Source organism: Diceros bicornis, chromosome 11 (assembly GCF_020826845.1).
Source record: "Diceros bicornis minor isolate mBicDic1 chromosome 11, mDicBic1.mat.cur, whole genome shotgun sequence".
NCBI classification, from domain to species: domain Eukaryota; kingdom Metazoa; phylum Chordata; class Mammalia; order Perissodactyla; family Rhinocerotidae; genus Diceros; species Diceros bicornis.
In genome coordinates, this window is record NC_080750.1 from 4104781 (window position 1) to 4126285 (window position 21505).

Here is a 21505-nt window from a genome sequence, read left to right on the forward strand (position 1 = left end):
GAGCCTTAATGTGATCACATCTGCACAGTCCTTTTTGCCGTGTAGGGGAAGATTCACGGGATCCAGGGTTAGGATGTCTGGAGGCCATTCTTCAGTCTACCACATGCACATTCTTTTATTTTAGTCTCACATCAGGACAAAGCACTGTCTCCATTTTAGGACGTCTAGCCATGGCTTAAAGAGACTAAGCATCTCCTCGGCAGTGTTACTAGTACTGATTGTTACTACTTACAGTGCAGAGCCAGGCAAACTACATGTTACTTTTGCAGATTCAGGAAGACTTGAGTGAAACATTTGACTGGTTAAGGATGATAATACTTTTGACAATACTTTACAAAACACCTGGCACCAGACCATCTCATTTAGTTCTTAAAACAATCTTAGGAGTTTTATTTATGAGGTTGAAGTCATTCATTCAATCTTTTCCTTGAGTCTCCACAAGAGGCCAGGCCCCACTCTGGGTGATGGGCATACTGTAGAGACTGAGACAGTAATGACCCTTATCTTGGTGCAGTTTGTACCCTATGGGGAGAGAAGGACAAAAACACAAGTAATTGCAAATTGTGATTGAATGCTGCAGGTAGCAGGTGAGGAAATGGCGGCTCAGTGAGTGAGGTGACTCCTCAACGTCATCCAGCAGTAAACGGAAGAGCCGGGTCTGGAATTTAACATTTTTTTAGACTTTATGTTTTCAGAGCACCTTTAGGTTCACAGCAAAATCGAGAGGAAAGTACAGCGATTTCCCAGATCCCCCCTGCCCCCTACACCTGCACAGCCTCCCCCATCGTCAGCAGCCCCCACCGGACTGGTACATTTGTTACAACCGATGAACCTACAGTGACATATCATAGTCACCGACAGTCCACCGTTTACATTAGGGTGCACTCTTGTTGTACAGTCTATGGGTCTGAACAAAGGTATAATGACCTCTATCTGTCATTATAGTATCGTACAGAGTGGCTTCACGGCCCTAAAAATCCTCCGTGCTCTGCTTATTCATCCCCTGACCCGGTGTTCTTCCTTTTCAATCTCTTAGGGATCGCTGTAATAGAGATCGGGCAGGATGTCCACCGGTCTCAGTGGAAATGGTGCCACGCGCATGTAGGACCCTGTGGGCCAGCACTCATCATGTCAGTCCCACTGAGCGAGCTCCCTCATCTTGGCATGGAATGTCAATGTCCACGTAGAGCAGATGAGTGTCTGCTACTCAGAGCAGAAGGGAGCAGGTTAACATCAGATGCCTTTGGGAGGTGCTAGTAACCACCCAAACAGGAGGATCCTGGAAAGCTGCCTGAAGGTTCCACGAATAAAGTACCCAACAAAAGGGGTGGATCCTAGGCAGGAGCAAACTTCAGCGCAGCAGGCTGACCAGTGTCCCCAGAGATAAGACACTTATGACTGCCGGGCTTTTGATTGTCACAGTGGCCTGAGATTCACAAAGAACTTCTCCAGGTCCTTTTTAGATTGAGTGTATGGACATCATCATTTTTCCTTCTATAGTTATGCTGCTCCATCTGAAAGCCAAGGTTGGTGCCACCCAGGTAGGTTCCTGCAGCAAGGAATTTGAGGTCATTCTCTTCCTTTACCTATAGGAATCAAGGGTTGCAGACATTGTGAAATTTCCCTTTAAGCTAAGCTGGGAACCAAAGACAACTCTATATGGACCCCTGTGTGAGTAGTACAGAAAGTCTTTTTTTTTCGTGAAGAACATTGGCCCTGAGCTAACATCTGTGCCAATCTTCCTCTATTTTGTGTGTGGGTCGCCACCACAACATGGCCTGATGGGTGGCATAGGTCCACGTCCAGGATCCAAACCCGCGAACCCCAGGCCGGCAAAGCGGAACACGCTAAACTTAACGACTACACCAGTGAGCCGGCCCCCAGAAAGTCTTAATTGTTATTTTTAAAAAATTATTTTCATTTCTATAGAGGATGTAAAAAGTTGGAAGGAGCTTCGCTGTTATCCGTATAAAGCCAGACAAACTGCAAATTCACAAGTTTTCTTGAACCCATCAAGCTGTTGAGGTTGCAGGGCAACAAACTGGACCCTAAACCCAAGGAGAGACAGATGCCTGCAGGGAGAGAGGAGATGCGTGCTCTGGCTTACATGGGGTAGATGCGACTGGACACAAAACAGAAGGGCTCGGCGGGGTGGTTGGGATGTGGCGGAGCCCCATAGGGCACCGGCGTAGGAATGGAAATTCCCTTGGAGCAATTGAAATGGGAGGAGTTGGCACTCTTTTCAGGTTTTTCTTCACAAACCTCGTCAGGCTTTCCCGGGAAAAGAATGGAGGACGTTTTAACAAAGCATCCCTTGTGGCATGGCATGGAGGATGGGGAAAGCAGTTGCTGTTGGAGGAGCACTTAACTACACCCAGACCTTCCCCTCCCCTCCCTTACAGAACAAAAGCCTTAATCTTTGCGGGGGATGGGCTACAAGCACTGTTGCCCTTGGGGCACTGGTGAAAACCTAGCAGCTGTGAAAAGAGAACAGTTAAAACAGAGAGAGACTTCTGGGCCAGAGCAATATCCACAAGAAGAACAGGAGCAAGGCCTCAAGACCTCTCAGATCAGAAAGCAGGCAAGGCTGTCCTCTGCCACCACTCCTCTTCAGTATCATACTAGACATTCTAGCCAGTGCAATAAAGCAAGAAAAGGATATGAAAGGCATACAGAGAGGGAAGGAAGAAATAACACTGTCTCCATTTACAGATGTCTAGGTAGAAAATCCTAAAGAATCTACAAAACAGATTCTAGAATTAGCAAGTTCAACAAAGATTGCAGAATACAAGGTCGATATAAAAAAAATAAATTGTATTTCTGTATAGTAGCAAGGGAGAATTGAACTTCAAAGCGAAAAAATATATATCATGTACAATAGCAGCAAAAAAAAGTAGTTACGTATAAGTCTATCAAAATATGTACAGGATCTGTATGTTGAAAATTTCAAAACCATGATGAAAGAAATCGATGAAGATCTACGTAAATGGAGTAATATACCATGCTCAAGGACTGGAAGACATATTGTTAAGATGCCAATTCTCCTTATTTAGTCTATAGATTCAAAATCCCAGAAGAGTTTTTTTCCAGATATCAAAAAGCTGATACACACACACACACACACGGAAAGGCAAACGACTGATTAGCCAAAACAGTTTTGAAAAAGATTAACAAAGTTGGAGGACTCTCATTACCTGATTTCAAGACTTACTATAAAGTCATGGTAATTAAGACAATATGGGATTAGGAAATGGATAGACACATAGACCAACGGAACAGAATAGAAAATAATTGATCTACATAAATATAGTCAACTTATTTTACAAAGGTGCAAAGGCAATTCAATGGAGAAAGGATAGTCTTTTCAACAGACGGTGCTGGAACAATTAGGCACTTGTGTGCAACAAAATGAGCCTTGACCTATACTTTACACATTACACAAAAATTAGCTCAAAAGTTTGTAGACTTAAATATAAAATTATAAAATTTCTAGAAAAAAACATCAGAGAAAATCTGTGTGATGTTGGGCTAGGCAAAGAGTTTTTAGCTACAATCACAAAAAGCAATTCACAAAGAAAAAATTGGTAAATTGGACTTAATCAAAATTTAAAACTGTTGCTCTATAAAAGACACTGTTAAGAAAATGAAAAGACAAGCCACACACTGGGATAAAATATTTGCAAGTAAACTTTCTGACAAGGACTTGTAGTGAGAATATATAAAGAACTCTTGAAACTCAACAATAAGGAAACAAAAAATCCATTTAAAAAATAGGCAAAAGATCTGAACAGACACTATAATGAAGAAGATATACAGATGGCAAATAAGTTTATGAAAAAATGTTCAATATCATTTGTCATTAGGGAAATACAAATTCAAACAACGATGAGATACCACTACACATCTATTAGAATGACTAAAATCCAAAAAAACTGGCAACATCAAATGCTGGTGAGGAATGCAGAACAACAGGAACACTTATTCGTGCTGCTATGAATGCAAAATGGTATACCACTCTGGAAGACAGTTTGCAGTTTCTTATAGTTAAACGTAGACTTACCATATGACTCAGCAATCACTTTCTTGGGAATTTACCTGATTAAAAAATTTATGTCCACACAAAACTCTCATGCAACTGTTTATAACAGCTTTATTCATAATTGTCAAAAACTGGAAGCAACCAAGATATCCTTCAATAGGTGAATGGATGAACAAACTGTGGTACATCCATACAATGGAATACTATTCAGCAATAAAAAGAACGAGCTATTATTTCACACACCAAAATGAATGAATCATAAATGCATTTTACAAGTGATAGAAGTCAGACCACAAAGGCTACACACCATATGATTCAATTTATATGATATTTTGGAAAAGGCCAAAATAATAGAGATGGAAAAGAGAACAGTGGTTGCCGAGAATAGGGAGGGGGGAGTGTTTGACTAGGAGAAGCACTGGGAATTTTTTAGGGCAATAGAACTAATCTGTGTGGTGCTGTGGTGGTATATACACGACTCCGTGCATTTGTCAAAACCTAGATAACTTTGTAGTACGTAGCGAACCTTAATATATGCAAATTAAAAAAATTAGCAAGTCAAGATATCTCAGGATAGAATGTAGACTTCGACAAAAGAATATAACTGTATTATGTATATATGACATAACCTCACTGAAGGGGATGGGGAGAAAAATGTGATGAGCTACGTAACTTTGGAAAGTGGTGTTTTAACTGGAAACTATAAGGCAAAAGGCAAAAGGAACTGAACATAAGCACTGTATTATAGTTGGTAAAGTTGTTTCTCATGGGGTTTGGTTTAACACTTCTGAAATTGCTATACACGTTTACTGGAATTGAAAAAATAAATAAATGGATAGCAGATAGTGGAAGCCAGGTTTCTCACGGTTGGACAAGGGGGGAAAGCTAGAACGAACCAGGTGGTGAGGGAGTAGCTGGAGACATGAACGTGGACTCGTGTTTAGCCAATACAGACACAGACGAATAGATGCAGAAATAATTATAGACGTGTGTATACTTGGATCAGTATACACACATATCTTTCCCGGCTCTGTCTGCTGAAAGGGGCTGGGAGCAATGGCACCACAGTAGCAACGAGCACACTTTTCACCCAGATCTTGGTTTGTAATCCTGTCCTCCAATAAAAGGAACCGGGGATCCCTAGAGGAATGGCTGATTCTAGGGCTATGACAGGAAATACACAAGATGAGCCTGGAACATCCTTGAGTGCCAGGAAACAAGAAGGTGCTCAAAAGACCAAAGGATGGAGACATGTCAAAGGAGCACAGGAGCCACCCTGAAAGAGCTCCCGATGGCCAAAACTGCAACCTCTTGAGCAATAAGATAAATAACGTAGTATCGAGTTATAATCCAAAGTCTAAAACAGCCTTGAGTCCATACTGATATATATGAGTGACTGTGCAAGCAAATAAATGAAGGAGAGACAAATCTCCCGTACATAAAAATTCCGCATAATTTATGTAGATTCTCCTCCCTCATGGTGGTGGAGCCTAACGCTGCAACCCTTGCGTGAGCTGTGCTTAGCTACTCGCTTCCAAAGAGTAAACTACAAGAAGAGGGGAAAAGTAACCTTACAGGGCAGAACCCTGGCCAGCACTACCTCAGCCAGGTGATCAAAGGCACTCCCGATAAGATATGATGACGATGGGACTTCACCTCCACGGTCTTCCTCCCCAAAACCCATAATCCTAGCCTAGCTGTGAAAAAATAAATCAGACAAGTCCAAGTTTTGGGGCATTCTACAAAACACCTGACCAGTACTCTTTTGATGTCAAGATCATCAAAAACAAAAAACAAGGAGACAGGACAACTAAATGTATTGTGGTATCCTGAATGGAATCCTGGAACAGAAAAAGGACATTAGGGAAAATTAGTGAAATCTGAATAAAGTGTGGAGTTTGGTTAATAGTAATGTATCAGTGTTTCATTAGTTGTGACAAAGTTACCATAGTAAGGTGAGATGTAAGCAATAGAGGAAATGGGTGTGGGGTGTATGGAAATTCTCTGTACTATCTTTGCAATTTTTCTGTAAACTATTCTGAAGTGAAACATTTATTTAATTTTAAAAAACATATTGAAGAAAAATATTAATCATATAGGATATATTACAGAAGAGCACGTACAGAATGATCCCAATTTCATATAACTAATATGTGAGCGTGTACCAGAGGAAAACCAAATATGTGTGTGTGTAGACTGAGAGGTGTGACTATTGGTGACTTTTATTTCTCTTTTCTGCTTTTCTGTATTTTTCAAATGCTGTATTTTACAAGAAACAGATATTACTTCAGTCATTTAGAAAGCTATACTCAAATAAATAAATAGGAGACCATGAAACAGAGCAGTGAGAAGAGGCAGGATGGGCTACCCCTGGGGAACAGAGGCTGGTTTTTCAGACCAGCATTTTTAGCCTAAGCCAGGAGACAATGATTTCTGGGGAGAAGACCGAATGAGAGCTGAACCCTAAGTCTCTGTGATCATCATTCCTGAGTCACAGTGAGAGAATGGTCCCCTCTTTCATTTTTCTACATTAGGAAAACAGATTAATTGACTCAAGCAAGGCCACAGGTTGGTTAGCAGGCTAAGCCATCCAGATGTGTTTTATTGGGCTATGCATTCTTTCAAAACCATTTGAACATGAATATCTTTAGGTGAGACCTCTTCTCTGTTTTGACTATAGCCAGCACAGTTCACATGATGTTTCTTTAACTGCCTGGCCCCTAAAGGCATTTATTTGGGATCCAGGTTTAGGTAAAGTAGCAGAGATGAATAACTATGTATAGGTTTAGGAGTTCTGAGATTCATTGAGGGAAAAGCAACTTCTGTTTGAATTCAAGGAGGGAAGAAAAGGAAAGTTCTTGTCCTTGTGGGTTCATTTCTGCTCTAGCCAGAAATTAACCTAATTGCATAAACCCAGCAGGCTCTATGCATGTCATCATCTCTGTGAATGGAGCCCCTGGAATTGTGCAGTGCACAGACCGTGCAGCCGTATGCAGCAGCTCTGACTCTCCATCTGTATCACATTGTAAAAATAGTGTATTTTATAATGTTGTTTAACGTTCTGTTTTAATAAGGTGTGGTTTTGAGTCACATCCTAATTCAAAATCTCTCTCAGTCATCATCATCATCGTCATCATCATGGCCTCATAATGTTTATTGAGCAATTACTACATACCAGACTTTACATTGTCTCATTTGTTCCTTATACTGACCCTCACCAAAAGTTCTGTTATCCCCATTTTACAGATCAGAAAATGGAGGTGTGGACAAGTGAAGTAATTTGTCCAAGGTCATGCTGTGGAGCAGGGATCTGAATCCGGCCCGGCTAACTCCAGGCCCACCTTCTTCACCCCTGAACTGCAGGGCTTCTCACGAATCTCTGCTTCCTCTCTTCTGTGCCAGACAGCACAATCCTGGCTTCCAGCTCGGTTGGAAAGGAATCTTTTCTGGGGCACAATACATTTATGAAGATATTGGAGTCAATCGTTTTGTTTCATTTAGAAATAATTGCTATTTTAATCTACATGATGCATTGATTTTTCTGTATGAATAAATTATTACATATAATTGTGAATAATAGCACTAATAATTTCTTCTTTCATTTTCTTAGGTGAAAGGAACTATATTACGACCTCTCACTTTTACTCTGCCAAATTTTGCTTTTCACATCACATTATTATCTTGACTGTTTTCAATAAATACAGTATTTCAATATTTGTCGTGCATACGTTTTTGTATAATGGTTTATAGACAGAGATCGGTGTTTAGAATTTCATATCATCATAGTTGTCTCTTTTGTCATAAGAATCGATGTAGATATTTTTAAGCTGTTAGAAATCTGGCAAAACTTGGGCTATTTGGATATTAATTATATTAAAATCTACTAGCTAATCTTCCTACTTAATCTCTCCTGCAATGGGCAGCATAATCAAATGGATTTTCAAAGAGGACATATTGAAGCACAGATGGTTTTTTGGTCTCTCTCAGGAAAGTCAGATGCTTAGGGAAAACTGGAGAATTATAGCATTTGAAAGGGGAGACAGGAGTGTGTCCAAGAAAACAGAGTCAAAGCTGTTGAATTTGGTGTGTCAAGTAGGAAGCCTGCAGAGATTTCCTCGAGTCAACGTCAAGGCCATGACTTTCACTGATGGCTGCACTCATATTGTCTTTTGAACATGCAGGACAGAAACTGCTACGAAATATATGGTTTTGCTTCTCAAGTTATTGAAAATGAAGACCTATTCTCTCCTCGATAAACACATCCTCCATGAATGAGCTGAACGTATTCCCCAACTTCTAACAACTCTCAGATCTTCATCTCCAGATGAGATCTCTCTCCTGGAACCCAGACCTGTGTCCAGCTGTTCACTGTGTACCTTCGCTTGGATGCCTTCCCGGAATGTCAAATTCTCCCAGTACTAAGCTTGTCATCACCATCTCCCTTGCCGCCCATGTGATAGTAACAACTGGAACAACCACAACCACAACTCAATTCTACCTCCTGTATTTCCCATTTAAGGCCTGGAAAAGCCAACCACCCAAATTAGCCCCTTCCTTCAATCTACAAACACAGCTGATTACTTACTCTAGAAGATTCTATTTTCTCAGTATCTCTTGCATCTATCTCTGTCTCTCACTCCTAGGCAACCAGTACTCCTCTCCTCCTCCCTGTGCTGACTATGCGCGCCTTGACAACAATGTCTAATTTATGCTGAAACGTTTAATGGTCTCCTAATGCCCGTCACCCAGACAGTGCCCAACAAAATGTCTGTTTGTTGTTGGAAAGGAGAAATTGATGAATTGCTAGAGTTAATATTATGGGAAATGTGCTTGGTTTTGGTCATTTGAATCCAAAGTGGGGCGATTTTGTTTCCTTTCGCTATGATACTCCCATCTAAAGCTGTAAAAGACTTTTGGAACTTTTCTTGGATTCATCTGAAAGAATTTTCCCTAAACTTCGTGAATATGTGAAAGTTAAATTTCAAGTACGTGCATTTATCTTTAACCCACTTTAATCACCTCTGCTTCTTGGAGAAGCAATTTGTATCTCTCTCTTCTGACTCCAGGCTTGGGCCTTGGGTGTGGCATTTCCCTAACAGTCTAAGCCAGTTTAGAGATGGAATTATGCCCTAAGTGCTCTAAGGCATCCATTGTACACAGTGAATTCACTTCTCTTCTATGCATCTTCCTGAATGGCACTAGCACTCGGCCATTCTTGGGAGAACTGAGAAAATAGTCACTCAAATCACTTTCCGTTTTGTGGTTCAAAAAGGAACCTTCGAGGAACCTCAATGCAGAAAAGCTTCAGAGTCTCAAAAGAGGCCCTTAGGAAAGTTTCTCAGAGGCTGAGCAGAGGCTGATTCTCTGAACAACGGGTCCGTCTCCCCTTGCCCTCGCCTGCTGATCCATTCACTGCCTCCTGCCCAGAAAGCAAGGACCCCACCAGCCACCAATGTGATACCAGCAAAATACTCTTGGTCTTCTAAGTCCTCTTTAAACACTCTGCCAATATTTAGCCTCAGAGTTGGAAATTTAGGAAAAAAATACTGCAACCTTTACTTCATTTTGAAACTCTCTTTGCTAGAAACGAGGCTGTCACGAAAGGAATAGGCATCATGGAAGGCTGTGTTTTCTTTCGCTTCTCTTTGGGGAGGAATGGTTAAGAGCTGTGATGGCAGACACGAAAGTCAGCCCAGGCCTTTACAATCGGCCTCCTTTGAAGGGCCTTTCCTTGACCTCTGTTCCCCGGGAAGAGGAGGGCTGCTAACAGGAATATCACAAGGTTCCATTGATGAAATGTCTCTCAACCAAACCATATATGATGACAACTAGCGGTTGGAAAAATTTCCCCCAAATCAGGCCTGGCTATCCGCCCGCCCAATTACTCCATTGCATGCCAAAAGGTTATCTCTGAGGAACTAGGAAAGGAAGTGTATTTGAAAACATCACTGGGACTTGTATACAACATCTTAAGGTGTTTGATCCTTTTATGAACTGTTGACAGCTTTTTGCCATTGAAGTCTATGTGAGAGTTGCCAGCCAAGCACAAGGAGGAAGCAGGGCCAGAGTGCTTGACCGAAGAAGCTCTGAGAGCTGGGTGGATCACAAGACGTGACGGCCAGAGCGAAGGAATGGCCCAGAATTCCAAGAAAAGCGTAGGCAGTGGTGTGAGCAGTTTCAGCAAGACCTATTCTGGCCATCCCAACATTTCCGTGTGTGTGTGATGTCCTTTGCTTCCAGTATCTTCTTCATTCATTCAGGGACACAGGCAGATGCTAACTCCCAGAGCACTCAGAGAGGATGGAATAGCTGAGGGTCACCTACAACCACTGCAGTGCACTCAGTCAGTAAGTGTGTTCAGTCAGGCCACCCCCAGGCCAACGTGCAGATCATCACCGAGAAACCCGTTTGAGTTTCTTAACGGCTATGACAGTTGCTTAATTGGGACAGTAACCCTGCTTAATTGGGACATGTTTACTACTACTCTGGCTAGAGTGTCTTTCCCCAGGTCCCCACGGGTCTGTCTGTCTGCACTTCATAAGGTTCTCAGCATTTCCGTGAAATGTTCCTGATGCCGGCTGCTCTCCTATTCCTTCCTACGCGGGGAAGTGTTCTGGGTCATGGCTCCTGTCGGAGACTCTACAACTGGTATTAGATTAAGAAGCCATGAGTTGAAGGCTCTTAGCTTAAAAATGAGTATGTCATATTCATGCTCAGGACTGACTCTAGTATATAATGGGCACTTATAAATTGGTAATAACGAAAGTTACCCTCCTTAGTATAGAGAAAAGAATCTTTTCCCAAACCCTCGCCTCCATCACTCCTACTCTCAGTCTTGGACTCTGTCCCCTCCTCTGTGCTCCCTTTTCCTGGCCAGCTCATCTTTCCAGCACAGGCTTTGTATTTCTCCTGCAGCTCAGCTCACAGCTCAGACTCTCTATAACACACAGCTCTTTCCCCCACCTCTCTCCTTAGCTCCTTCCTAAAATCGCCCTTGTGCCATCATGGTGTCTCGGTTATGTGTCCATTAGTGACCCATTTTATCTGAGTCCCAAGGACACTGATGTAAACACACACCTCCCTTTCCCTGGTGTCTCCTGGTCACTATCTTCTTCACACAGGACCAGCAGCCAGACCATATCATGGCAGGATGATTCCATTTGTATGTAATTCCTACAGTCTTATGAAGATCAGTAGTTTAAAAATCATAGTTAAAAACCAATAGTCATACTGACATTACAGACCGCCAGACAACAGCACAGAGTTAATAAACGACTTTTCTGGAGGCTTATAGTCCATCAGAGATTCACAATTTGGAGAAGGAGGCCATGAATCCGACATTTCCAAGTCATGTTGCAACCACCTGACCACACTCAGCAAGCATAGGGGTTTTTAGAAAAGCCTGATTTCCTTCCAAAACAATCTGCTTAAAAAAAAACTTAATTATTTCTTTTACTTCATTCAACAGGCCTCACATTATGCTTGTTTTTTTAAAAATGTTTGACTCATTTTCATATTAAATTGCTTGATCATTTCTTTTAAGTTAGTAAGGAGTTTCTGTGCTTTGAAGTACAGTTTTTCTTTTTTTTTTCCCCTTCAGGGTATGACAAACCATTGCATTGTATTGAGAACTGGGGATAAAGCAGAGCAGAGAGGCAGAACAAGAGGAGCTCCGGGACACGGTTTCTAAGTAACACTCCCCACGCGAATGCTCCTACAGCAAGTCCCTTTCACTCATGTTTTTGTGTTGGTGTTTTTGTTGTGGTCTAGACTGGAGCAAAAAATGGAATAGTAGATCCAGACGTGAAATATATCTTTTGAAACTGATGTAGGGCTATCTATCTATGCAAAGGACCTGAACGTTTCTGTAATTAGACGCCCAGAGGAGAAAAGGAGACGTGAAGGGACCCCATCCTTATGGATCTGACAGTCCAACAGCTTCTTTATAAAAGTGTATCTCCTCTGTTAACACAAATGATGACGTGGGCAGATTTTTAGTTTTAAGTTATTGCCTTGTAGATCTTAATTCCTATGATCTGAGTGATAGTGTGTCTTGGGGGAGAAAAGCAAGAACCTTGGAGTCAACAGATCTCATCTCAGGCCTGACATTTGCTGTTGACCTTGAACAAGTAATTTTCTTCCCCTGAATTTCAGTTTCTCCGTAAAGCAGCAACAATAAAACCTATTTGCAGGTAATTGCGAGTGTTAAGTGAGACTGTACGTGGCGCAGAGCGCTGGGCCCACTCGGAGTGCTCTACAGCTCGCAGCAGGTGAGAAGTCTCCTCTGACCACCCCGTTCCTGGAGAGCACCCACAAGTCTGTGGCTACTCCCTGGTCAGTGCACAGGGCTGCCCCCTGCTGGCGAGGCAGCTGACCGAAGGCCGGACGTTTTGTAGCTTTCAGATTTAGCAGGCCTTATTCCTAAATGTTTCACAACAAAACAGTCGATATCCTTATATAATACTCCGTACTCCATGGATGTTTAATTTACAAAGTGTCCACTGACTGACTAGACCTAGCAGGTGAGGTGGGCAGTCACTGCACAGTCTCCCAGGAGGCTGTAAGCTTCATGGGGCAGGCACCATGTGTGTTCTCCTCACTCCTCTGTCCCCAGAACTTGGCACAGTCCCCAGCTGTGACACATAGTCTATGAACATTTTTTTGAACGACTGAATTAACGAGTCCAGCCACAACCTAAGAAGATGGCACAACTTGATCTTTTAAACGTTTTCCCTACGAAAGAATAAAGAATTCTCTGGAAAATTCACTCCCCTGTATTTTAGTGAAATCAGAGAAGGAGACTGTTAATGGCTTTTCTACTCCGAATATGGCTGTTGCCTTTTCCCACCCAGTGTCACTGGGTAGACCAGGGTTTCTATCTTTACTTTGAGGCAAGACATGGATTACAACTTCGGTTTTTAACTTCTTTCCAAATCCGACAATCACTACTTACTTCCTGATCCTTGTTTACCAGGGACAAGACCAGTAAAAGGAGACTTCTGACGAAACAAAGTCCACTATGGTCACCATCAAAGAACATTCACTGAAATAACCGGCATGAAGGGATCAGTACTAGGGAACACTGGTGGCTCTTAGGCTACTGAGGGGCTGGAGTATTTTCAGCGCTCACCAAGGGAACCATGTCAGAGGGCATTGGCAAGAACTGATATTTTTTAAATGTTCCCTACTGTACCACCAGCCAGGATGGGTGTAACTGAGTCAGAGGCCAGAAGAGCCGGAGGAGAAGGAAGGAAGCAGGGTGTGTTAGCCACATGACTGAAGTGATAGGGCATATGGTTCTTAAGCAGGAAAAGACGTGTAGGCGCGACAAAAATGTAAACACTGGTGGCGTTGGGAGGATTCAGGAGGGCTGGGAATAAAAAGCTCTGCGAGTCTGCTGAAAAGAAAAGGTGGCTTTGATGTGGAGCAGATTTTTCAACTGCAGCAGAGTTGCCATCTCTTGTGGTTGCCAAAAGAATATTTAAGGGAAAAATAAGAGGGTGTTCTTTGCTTAGGGGTGGCCTGTAAGGGGAAGAATCCTAAGTGTTTTCAAGTTGAAGGAAAAGACACCACTAAGTATCTAACAGAACCAAGAAGTCTGGTCAGTAGCCACCAAGTGCTGCCAGGCTGTTTTGGCCGCTCCTGGGCCTCCAGTTTGGTGACTGACAACCTCTGCAGCAGCAGATGTGGCTGAGCCATCCGGGAGATGCCACTCACCCACTGAAACAAGGGCTGTTGGGTGGGCTTCCTTAACAGTGGGTTTTTCTCACTTTGGGTCTCACTCTGGGTCTCCACAGCCAGGAAGGACAGGCTGTCTCCTAGAGCTCACCATCCCTGGGGGGAATGAGGGAAGAAGCACGACCTTGCAGCTGGAGAGTTAGAAAGCTTCAGTAGGAAGTCCCTTCTGGGGCTCGCTCCACATCTGTCAAAGCAGGACTATATTCAGGCCTTGAGAATGAGGACAAATGCCCAGCACTGGGATTCAGGGGGCCTGGGTTTTATTGCAGCTCACTTACTAACTAGCTTTGTGACCCTAGGCAGGTCATTAGGCCTTTCTGCACCTTGGTTTCCACGCAGAATAGAACCAGATAATTACCATAAACCCTTACGTTTCAAACCTCTGTGATTCTATGGTTCACAGCAAGGTCGTAGGCTAAGTTCCACTCTCGCTTCTCTGTATAACTTTGGGCAAGTTTTTATTCCACCCAGTGCCTCAGTTTCCCCATCTGTAAAATTGAGTTAATCATGCTAGTTTGACAGTAGTTTGAGAACTTACAGATGAAAGGTTTTATGCAAATGTTAGCTACTATCAAAGCCTTAAAGGCAATTATAGTTACTTAACTTTTCAACATCTTGTTGGAGATTGGAACGGGCTCCCTGGTCATTTTCACTTGAGTAAACATTATTTGTTTTTATCTTGTCACATTTTGACCTGCTCACTCAAATCCATTCCGGTCAGCTTGAGTTGGTGCACTTGTCACTTTGCGTCCTCTTGTCCTCTCCTGTCGTGATGCCATCTTCTCTAGAGGAGCTCACGGAGCCGTGGTTTGAGTCAGGACCTGGAATCCCAGAGACCTGGCTTCTAGCTCTAGCTCTGCTGTTAACAGCCTGTGTGACCCTGAAGAAGCCAGGTCATCTATTTCAGCCTTAGTGCCCTGGTCTTCAAAAGACAAGGAGGTTAGGCCAGATCATTTCAATGGTACGTCCCAGCGCCAAAGTGTAATGTTAGAAGATGCTTAAGGCAATGGAGAAGAGGATGAGGCGCAAATCATATACACAGAGTGCTCAATCCTATAAACCCGTCAGAGTTGCATTTACAATAACCAAAATTGTGGCGCTTACAGTAACTTACCAGACAATCCTTTGTGGTAGTGTTAAAGCTTTAATTCCTAAAATATTAGTCTGTGGCAGTGGTAATTATATTTGTGTGATTCAAATCCCAACTATGGGACTCCACACTGCACCTACTGTGGAAATGGAGTGAGGAGGAAAAGAGAATTGAAGTCTTGGGATTTATACCTGTCATCTTGCAGTCTGGATTCAGGCTTCCTTGTATTTAAAGCAAATAAGTTGTACTTAAAATGGAAAACAGCCTTGTTTGTCTCTAGATGTCTGTGGTGGGGAGGAGCTCTAGCTGGTTTTCTCTCTCGGGAGCCGCCTCCTCCGCCTGGGGAGCTGGCCTGTGCTCTCTGCCCGCAATGGCCTTGGTGTTTTTCACAAGCACGGCCATGTCCCAAACACAGGCTGGGCAGTTTCCTTTGGGTTTTCTAGAGTTGTTCTTGCTAGTGAGGCAGAAAGACTTCTCTCCTCAGCCTACATTTTTAGCTGTAGATTGGAGTTTTTGTTTGTGGTTTTCTTCTCTTGCCATTAGACCGAGTGTCCCTGTATATTAGCTACACTTGCAGGAGATGTTGAACCACTCCCCCAAAACATGCACCCCAGTTTCCCCGCAGTAGGGAGCCAAGGCTCTGGGCGGTCTCTGGGCCTTCACATGGAATGCCCTGCTCAATGACCTCTCCAGGGTCGATGAGAACTTCCATGATGCCAGAGTTTTGATTTTCAGAGGTGCTGCCACTGTTTCTCCTCCCTTGCCTCTCTTCTTGCTCTCCACTAGGAAATGGCCCTATTATCTCTTGATCCAGTGTCAAATCCTACATGACAGAGGACCCCTCCCACCCCTGAATTTCATTCTAGAAGTTATATCCAGTGACTTAGTAATTTGTTTCATATTTTCTTCTTGCTTGACTTCCTTTTAGAAAATCAGGATACTGAAGAAGGTCTCAGATGTTCTCGTGGAGGAAGAGATTTCTTTAGTTCATGATTAAATGTATCCATCTCTTAAAACTCAGTGCTTAAAAGCTGAAATCACGGTGTTTTACAGCACTGATGTAAGTCTGTCATTTGATTGCACCACCTTAAGAGTCAAAGCTCTGAGGACACGGTGAGTTGTTAAGCTATCAGAATCATGAAAACTATTTTTACTAAATTTAACTGAATTGGAATATAGAATATTGGCAGTTGGAGAAAGGTGGAAAATTGTATTGCTTAGGATTCTTTTGGTTGTAAGGGACTGAGACTCCAAACTTATAGGACTTAAGCAAAGAAGTGGTCATCATAGACTCCCATAACCAAATCACAGGAAAGTAACCATGGAGGTGACCTCACCGTCAACCACATCCAGGGACTTGAACACCTTCAGGAATCTGTCTTCTCCCCTTCTCTCATCTTGGCTTCTGCTTCAGGCCTGGCCTCTTGCTCACCAGCTCTTTCACATGTTAGGGGACATGAAGACAGGCAGCTCTGGGGCCACATCCTTATGGCTAGAGTTCCAAAGGGCAAAGATAAATATCCCTGCCAGCTGCTGTACAGAAAACCTCAGAGAAAGTCTTGGGTTGGCCCTACGTGAGTCACATGCTCAGCACTGGCTTGTCCCTGTGGTCAGGTTGATGGAGTGCTCTGGGAGGCTGCCACACCAGAATCACAAGACAAGCGGTTGTCGGGGTGGTGGGGAGAGAGGAGCAGTTCACCAGAGCAAGAGCGGGAGCAGGTGCTGTTAGGGAAAGGAGGAAAGGGCTCTGAGAAGCCCCAAACAAGAGATGTCCAGCCCCAAACAACAGCTACACAAAGAAGCAAGAGGGGAACTTAGCCTATAACCCTTGCTGTGACCCACAGAACCATGGAAGTTTGAAATGTAAGGGTCTGTGGTAATTATCTGATTCCATCCTCCAAGTGTGGAAATTCAGGTGCAGAAACGTCTAATGACCTGCCTCAGGCCCCCACCAGCAGGTACCCACTAAACAGGGTCGAGGACTGTTGGTGCTGTCCCCACAGCTTGAGCTTCATGTCCAGCTACATTTTTCCTCTAAAATGCGCACTTGAGGGATTTGAGTTTCCGCCACTTTCCAGCGTGGCAGAAGTGCAAAGCAGACAACACGGTGGTCAGCGTTTACTGGACGCTTGTCTACATTGACCTCACCTGTAGAGAGATGGCTATTACCTGGAAGCAGAATGGCTTAGCTAATAAAATCTCAGAATCTTGAATTCAAAAACAGAACAGAAATATAGGTGAATTATTCAGAAAATGTAAGCTGAAGTATTTAAACTATGTAATAATAAAAATCCTTTATTAACACTGACATCACTTCAGTAATTTAGATTTATTTCTTAGTTAACCTTTATGTGATGTAACTGAATATCAAGGGTCTCTAGTAGGGCCGGCTCCATGGCTTAGCGGTTAAGTGCACACGCTCCGCTACTGGCAGCCCGGGTTCGGATCCCGGGCGTGCACCAACGCACCGCTTCTCCGGCCATGCTGAGGCCGCGTCCCACATACAGCAACTAGAAGGATGTGCAGCTATGACATACAACTATCTACTGGGGCTTTGGGGGAAAAAAAAGGAGGAGGATTGGCAATAGATGTTAGCTCAGAGCCGGTCTTCCTCAGCAAAAAGAGGAGGATTAGCATGAATGTTAGCTCAGGGCTGATCTCCCTCACAAAAAAAAATAAACAAACAAACAAATAAATAAATAAATAAAGGGTCTCTAGTAAATAATTAAGTTTACAAGTTGAATTTTCTGTGCAGTTTTTTTTTTTTACAAGATTATTTCTAACCTATGGACTCTGTGATCATGACTGGGTTTCATGATTTATTTAGTCTTATCAATGCTGAATACTTACTTATGGTTTTGAGATTCTAAGAGTCTTGCATTGAACATCAGAAATTCAGGCTAATTTTTGGAATATTTTGAGCCAGACAGAACTTTAAATTCTGGATCTGCCACATGTTAGTTCTGTGACCTTGGGCAATATTACCAAGTTCTTGTCTATAATACAGACTAAGAGCTATCTCTTAGGATCAGCGGAGGACTCAACAAGATCAGCTATGAAAAGGTGCCTGCTATGTATAAGGGTCCAATAAATTTTAGCTTTGTCCTCCTTTCTCCCAATCAGAAGAAAAGCCTTTAGTTAAGCAAGAAGTTTTGTTTGGGAAAAACTAATCTCCTACGTCAGACATTAGCCAAAGTTTGAGCTAATATATGAAGACAGCATCTAATGTCTTTTGTATGAAGACAGTGAGTAAATTACAGTCTTAAGATGGATATTGATACTCTTTAATAGTGTACTGAGTTTGCTCAAAATAAATCAACTGCTTATAAAGTTATCAGGAAACAATAACAATGGGATAATGTGCAACATCTACAAACCCTGAAAAAGCAACAAGTATGGGCAAATACTGGTACTGTTATTAGTATTACTACTGATGGTAATAATATTGTTGAAAGGAAAAAGTCAAGCAGAAACAAGGTTTCTGAAGCAGGTTTCAAGTTGTAAACTATCCTAATTCCACAGGCAGGGAGACAGAAGGTGGAAACACACATGACGGGAAAAATTGGAACAGGTAACCATCCTATTCATAGGTCAGCTTGGTCAGGGCAACCTCCTGAGTCTGGCTTTGCCAAGGTGATTTTGGTGATGATAAAATGTCCCCTAGGGTGGCTGAGGGGCACTCAGGGGAGGTTGCCGGGGTGGCAGATGGAAACGGGCTTGAGGAGTTTGGAAGAGCCTGGTCTAGGGCATCGGCAGCTACAGTTGCTGGTGGAAGCCAGCCTTGAAGACAGTCGCCACATGCCTCATGGGATAACAGCCAGCGATCGGAAGGCTGGGAGTGACCGCTATTGAGTACCGTCCAGGGCCCCGGACTGGAGAAGCTCTCTGCACCTGTGAACACATCCTTTATGGGCCTGAAAGGCGGGAACAAGTGGGGACAATGATAGCCCGCTTGCCCTCTAGTGTGAAGTCAGATAGCAATACTTCATGAAAGAGGAAGGCTTTACATTCTAGGTCAGCATGGCAAGAAAGGGTAAGATTTTCTTAAGAACTAATAGGATGTCAAATATGGAAAGGCTGTTTTTAATAGTCATGGGAATTATGTTGGGAGACAGGGCAGAGGAGAAGTGTAGAGAGTAAGGTACAAATGTGTGGCTTCCTCCGGAAAGAAATGACAGCCTGGCCCTTTCACTTACTTATTCTGCTTACGCATCACTTATATTCGCTCATTCATGGCCAGAGAGCAGAGATTTCATAAGAATGGGGCTGCCCTCACTTTTTAGTGCCATGTTACTTGAAGCAGTTGATATGTTTATGGATAATGTCTCATTACTGCCTTATAAGTCACATTCCAGACCCCCTACATCACTTTGATAATAACACACCTGTCAGCGTGACTCACAGAGCCCGCGCCCTCTCAGTCTGTCATGGACTGCTCCTCAAACAGCCTCCACGGCCATCTGCCTCTGGGAGCTGATATCGTTGTGCCATAAAACACCATGGAGTCTTGAGCTCTGCTCTCCCCACGCCCCACCGGCCCCACCTTCTTCTGGCCTGGCACCGGGTCAAGCCTTAGGAGGCCTTTGCAGCTCCCGGGACTGTCTTTTTCCGCCTTTGAGATGTTGGCCCAAGCTGCGGCTGAGGAGCCGGAGAGGGCCAGGGCCCGGCTTGCGCCAATGCCGCCCCCTTGGCTCCAGTGCCCGGTTCAGAAGTTTTATTAGCTGGGAACGGCGTGGCTCAGGGGTTTGAGAAAGGGATAGGAAGGGTGCCTCAGGGTCTTGGTCCTGGGAGTCTCCCCACTTTGGCCGGAATCCAGCCCTGCGGGTAACGGCCGGATATTTTTAGCAGTTGCAGGAGGCTGTGTGAAGGGGTGTGAAATGAAACTGGAGGCTGCATCCTGGTGAACAAGTGTGGTCCCTTGTCTAATACCGCTCTCACACATGTCAGGCGCAGCACGGAAGCCAAAAGTAAAATTGCTTTGGAAACCATAGATCCTTTTTCCCAGAGTAGAGGCCACCTCATGGGAAGGAAATGTTAGGGGAAAGATAGAAAGAAACAAATTTAATGCAAGTTTACATCCTTTTTATCAGGAAGATAAATCCCATAAATAAATTTGATAAGTAAACTAGAACCAACTACTATTGGAATGTAAATCTTCCAGTGGTATTACTAATTTCCAAGTATTACTTTTGTATTATCACCAAAACTTCATAAATCTCTGATTTGGTTATGTGAAATCACAGAAGGTTCTGAGAACCAGTTTACTTGCTGCTCTTTGGTCCTGACATATCCACCTCCCAGGTCAGGACACAGGTATTTGTGTGTGCATGCCGAGACGCTTTCCTTACCCACGCCCATCGTACCAATAATGTCTACTTCCGATTTACTTTTATAAAAAACAGAGAACTGATCCATTATGTATTAGTTTTAGGCAATTTCTAATAATTATGACCTAAAATATGTCTATGAGTATTTCTTATAGCTCTAAGCTAAGTCTATCATCATACTGACATTATTATTGTTTTAGTGCTTATCATGATACATTAGATATTTCACTGATAGTTGTCACAAACTTGTTTGTTCTGCAAGAACTCCTTCTACCTATGAGTAGCTAAAGTATAGAAAAGTGTTGAAGAATATATTCTAAATAATAACAGTGGTTATTTCTGGAATAAGCCGGGTATTACAGGTGACTTTTCTTTTCTTGTGTCCTCCTTTCCATATGTTCCAAATACTTCCGCAATAAAAAGTTTCTGTTTATCGAGTGCTTTCTCTATGTCAGGTTCTGTGCAAAGTCTTCCAAGTTCATTATTACATAATATCTTCACAATAACCCTACAAGAGAGGTCTATTATTATCCTTACTTTACACATGAAGAAACTAAAGTTTAAAGAGTTTAAATAAATTTGTCCAAGGACTCATAAGTGGTAGGGCCAGACTTCAAACCCATGCACATCTGATTCCAGCACTTGGGTTATTGACCACTGTACTAAACTTCATTTCTTTTGTAATCAGAAACACACACAATTTTTATTCTAAAAATAAACAATAAACCCCACTGTTGCATTTAGCATGTAACTTGCATGACAAATATTAAATGTACCCCCAAATTTCCAGGCACATCTGCTAAGGTCACGGTCCAACAGCTGATTAAGAAAAACTTAAGATTTACTTAAATTAAGGCTCACCATTTTCAATCAGTTTAAAAGTGTTATTTGATGATGATGTCCACTTCTACGAAATTTAGATATACAATAGAAAAAGAGAGTTAGAAAATAGGCATAGAAATTATTCACATAATGAAAAATAAATCTTCAAGAAACGACAATGTAAATTGGGTGTTTTTGCTTTTTTGGTTTGTTTTTTGCCTGAAGAAGAAAAGGCTGCAGGAAGATTAAGCCAGTTTCAACATAAAGGAAGAACTATGGTATGGTTAGTGGCAGCAGCTGCTCTCCAGTCCTAAATCACATCTGGAATATTATGTTTAGTTCTGGGTACCACATTCTAAGAGAGACCTTGATCAACTGGAGTGTGTCAGACAGGGGTGAACATGGTGGGATGTACCTAGAAACAGCAACATCTGATTTACGGTCGCCGAAACTCTGGTTGTTCCAGGGAAAAGGCTAGAGGGAAACAAA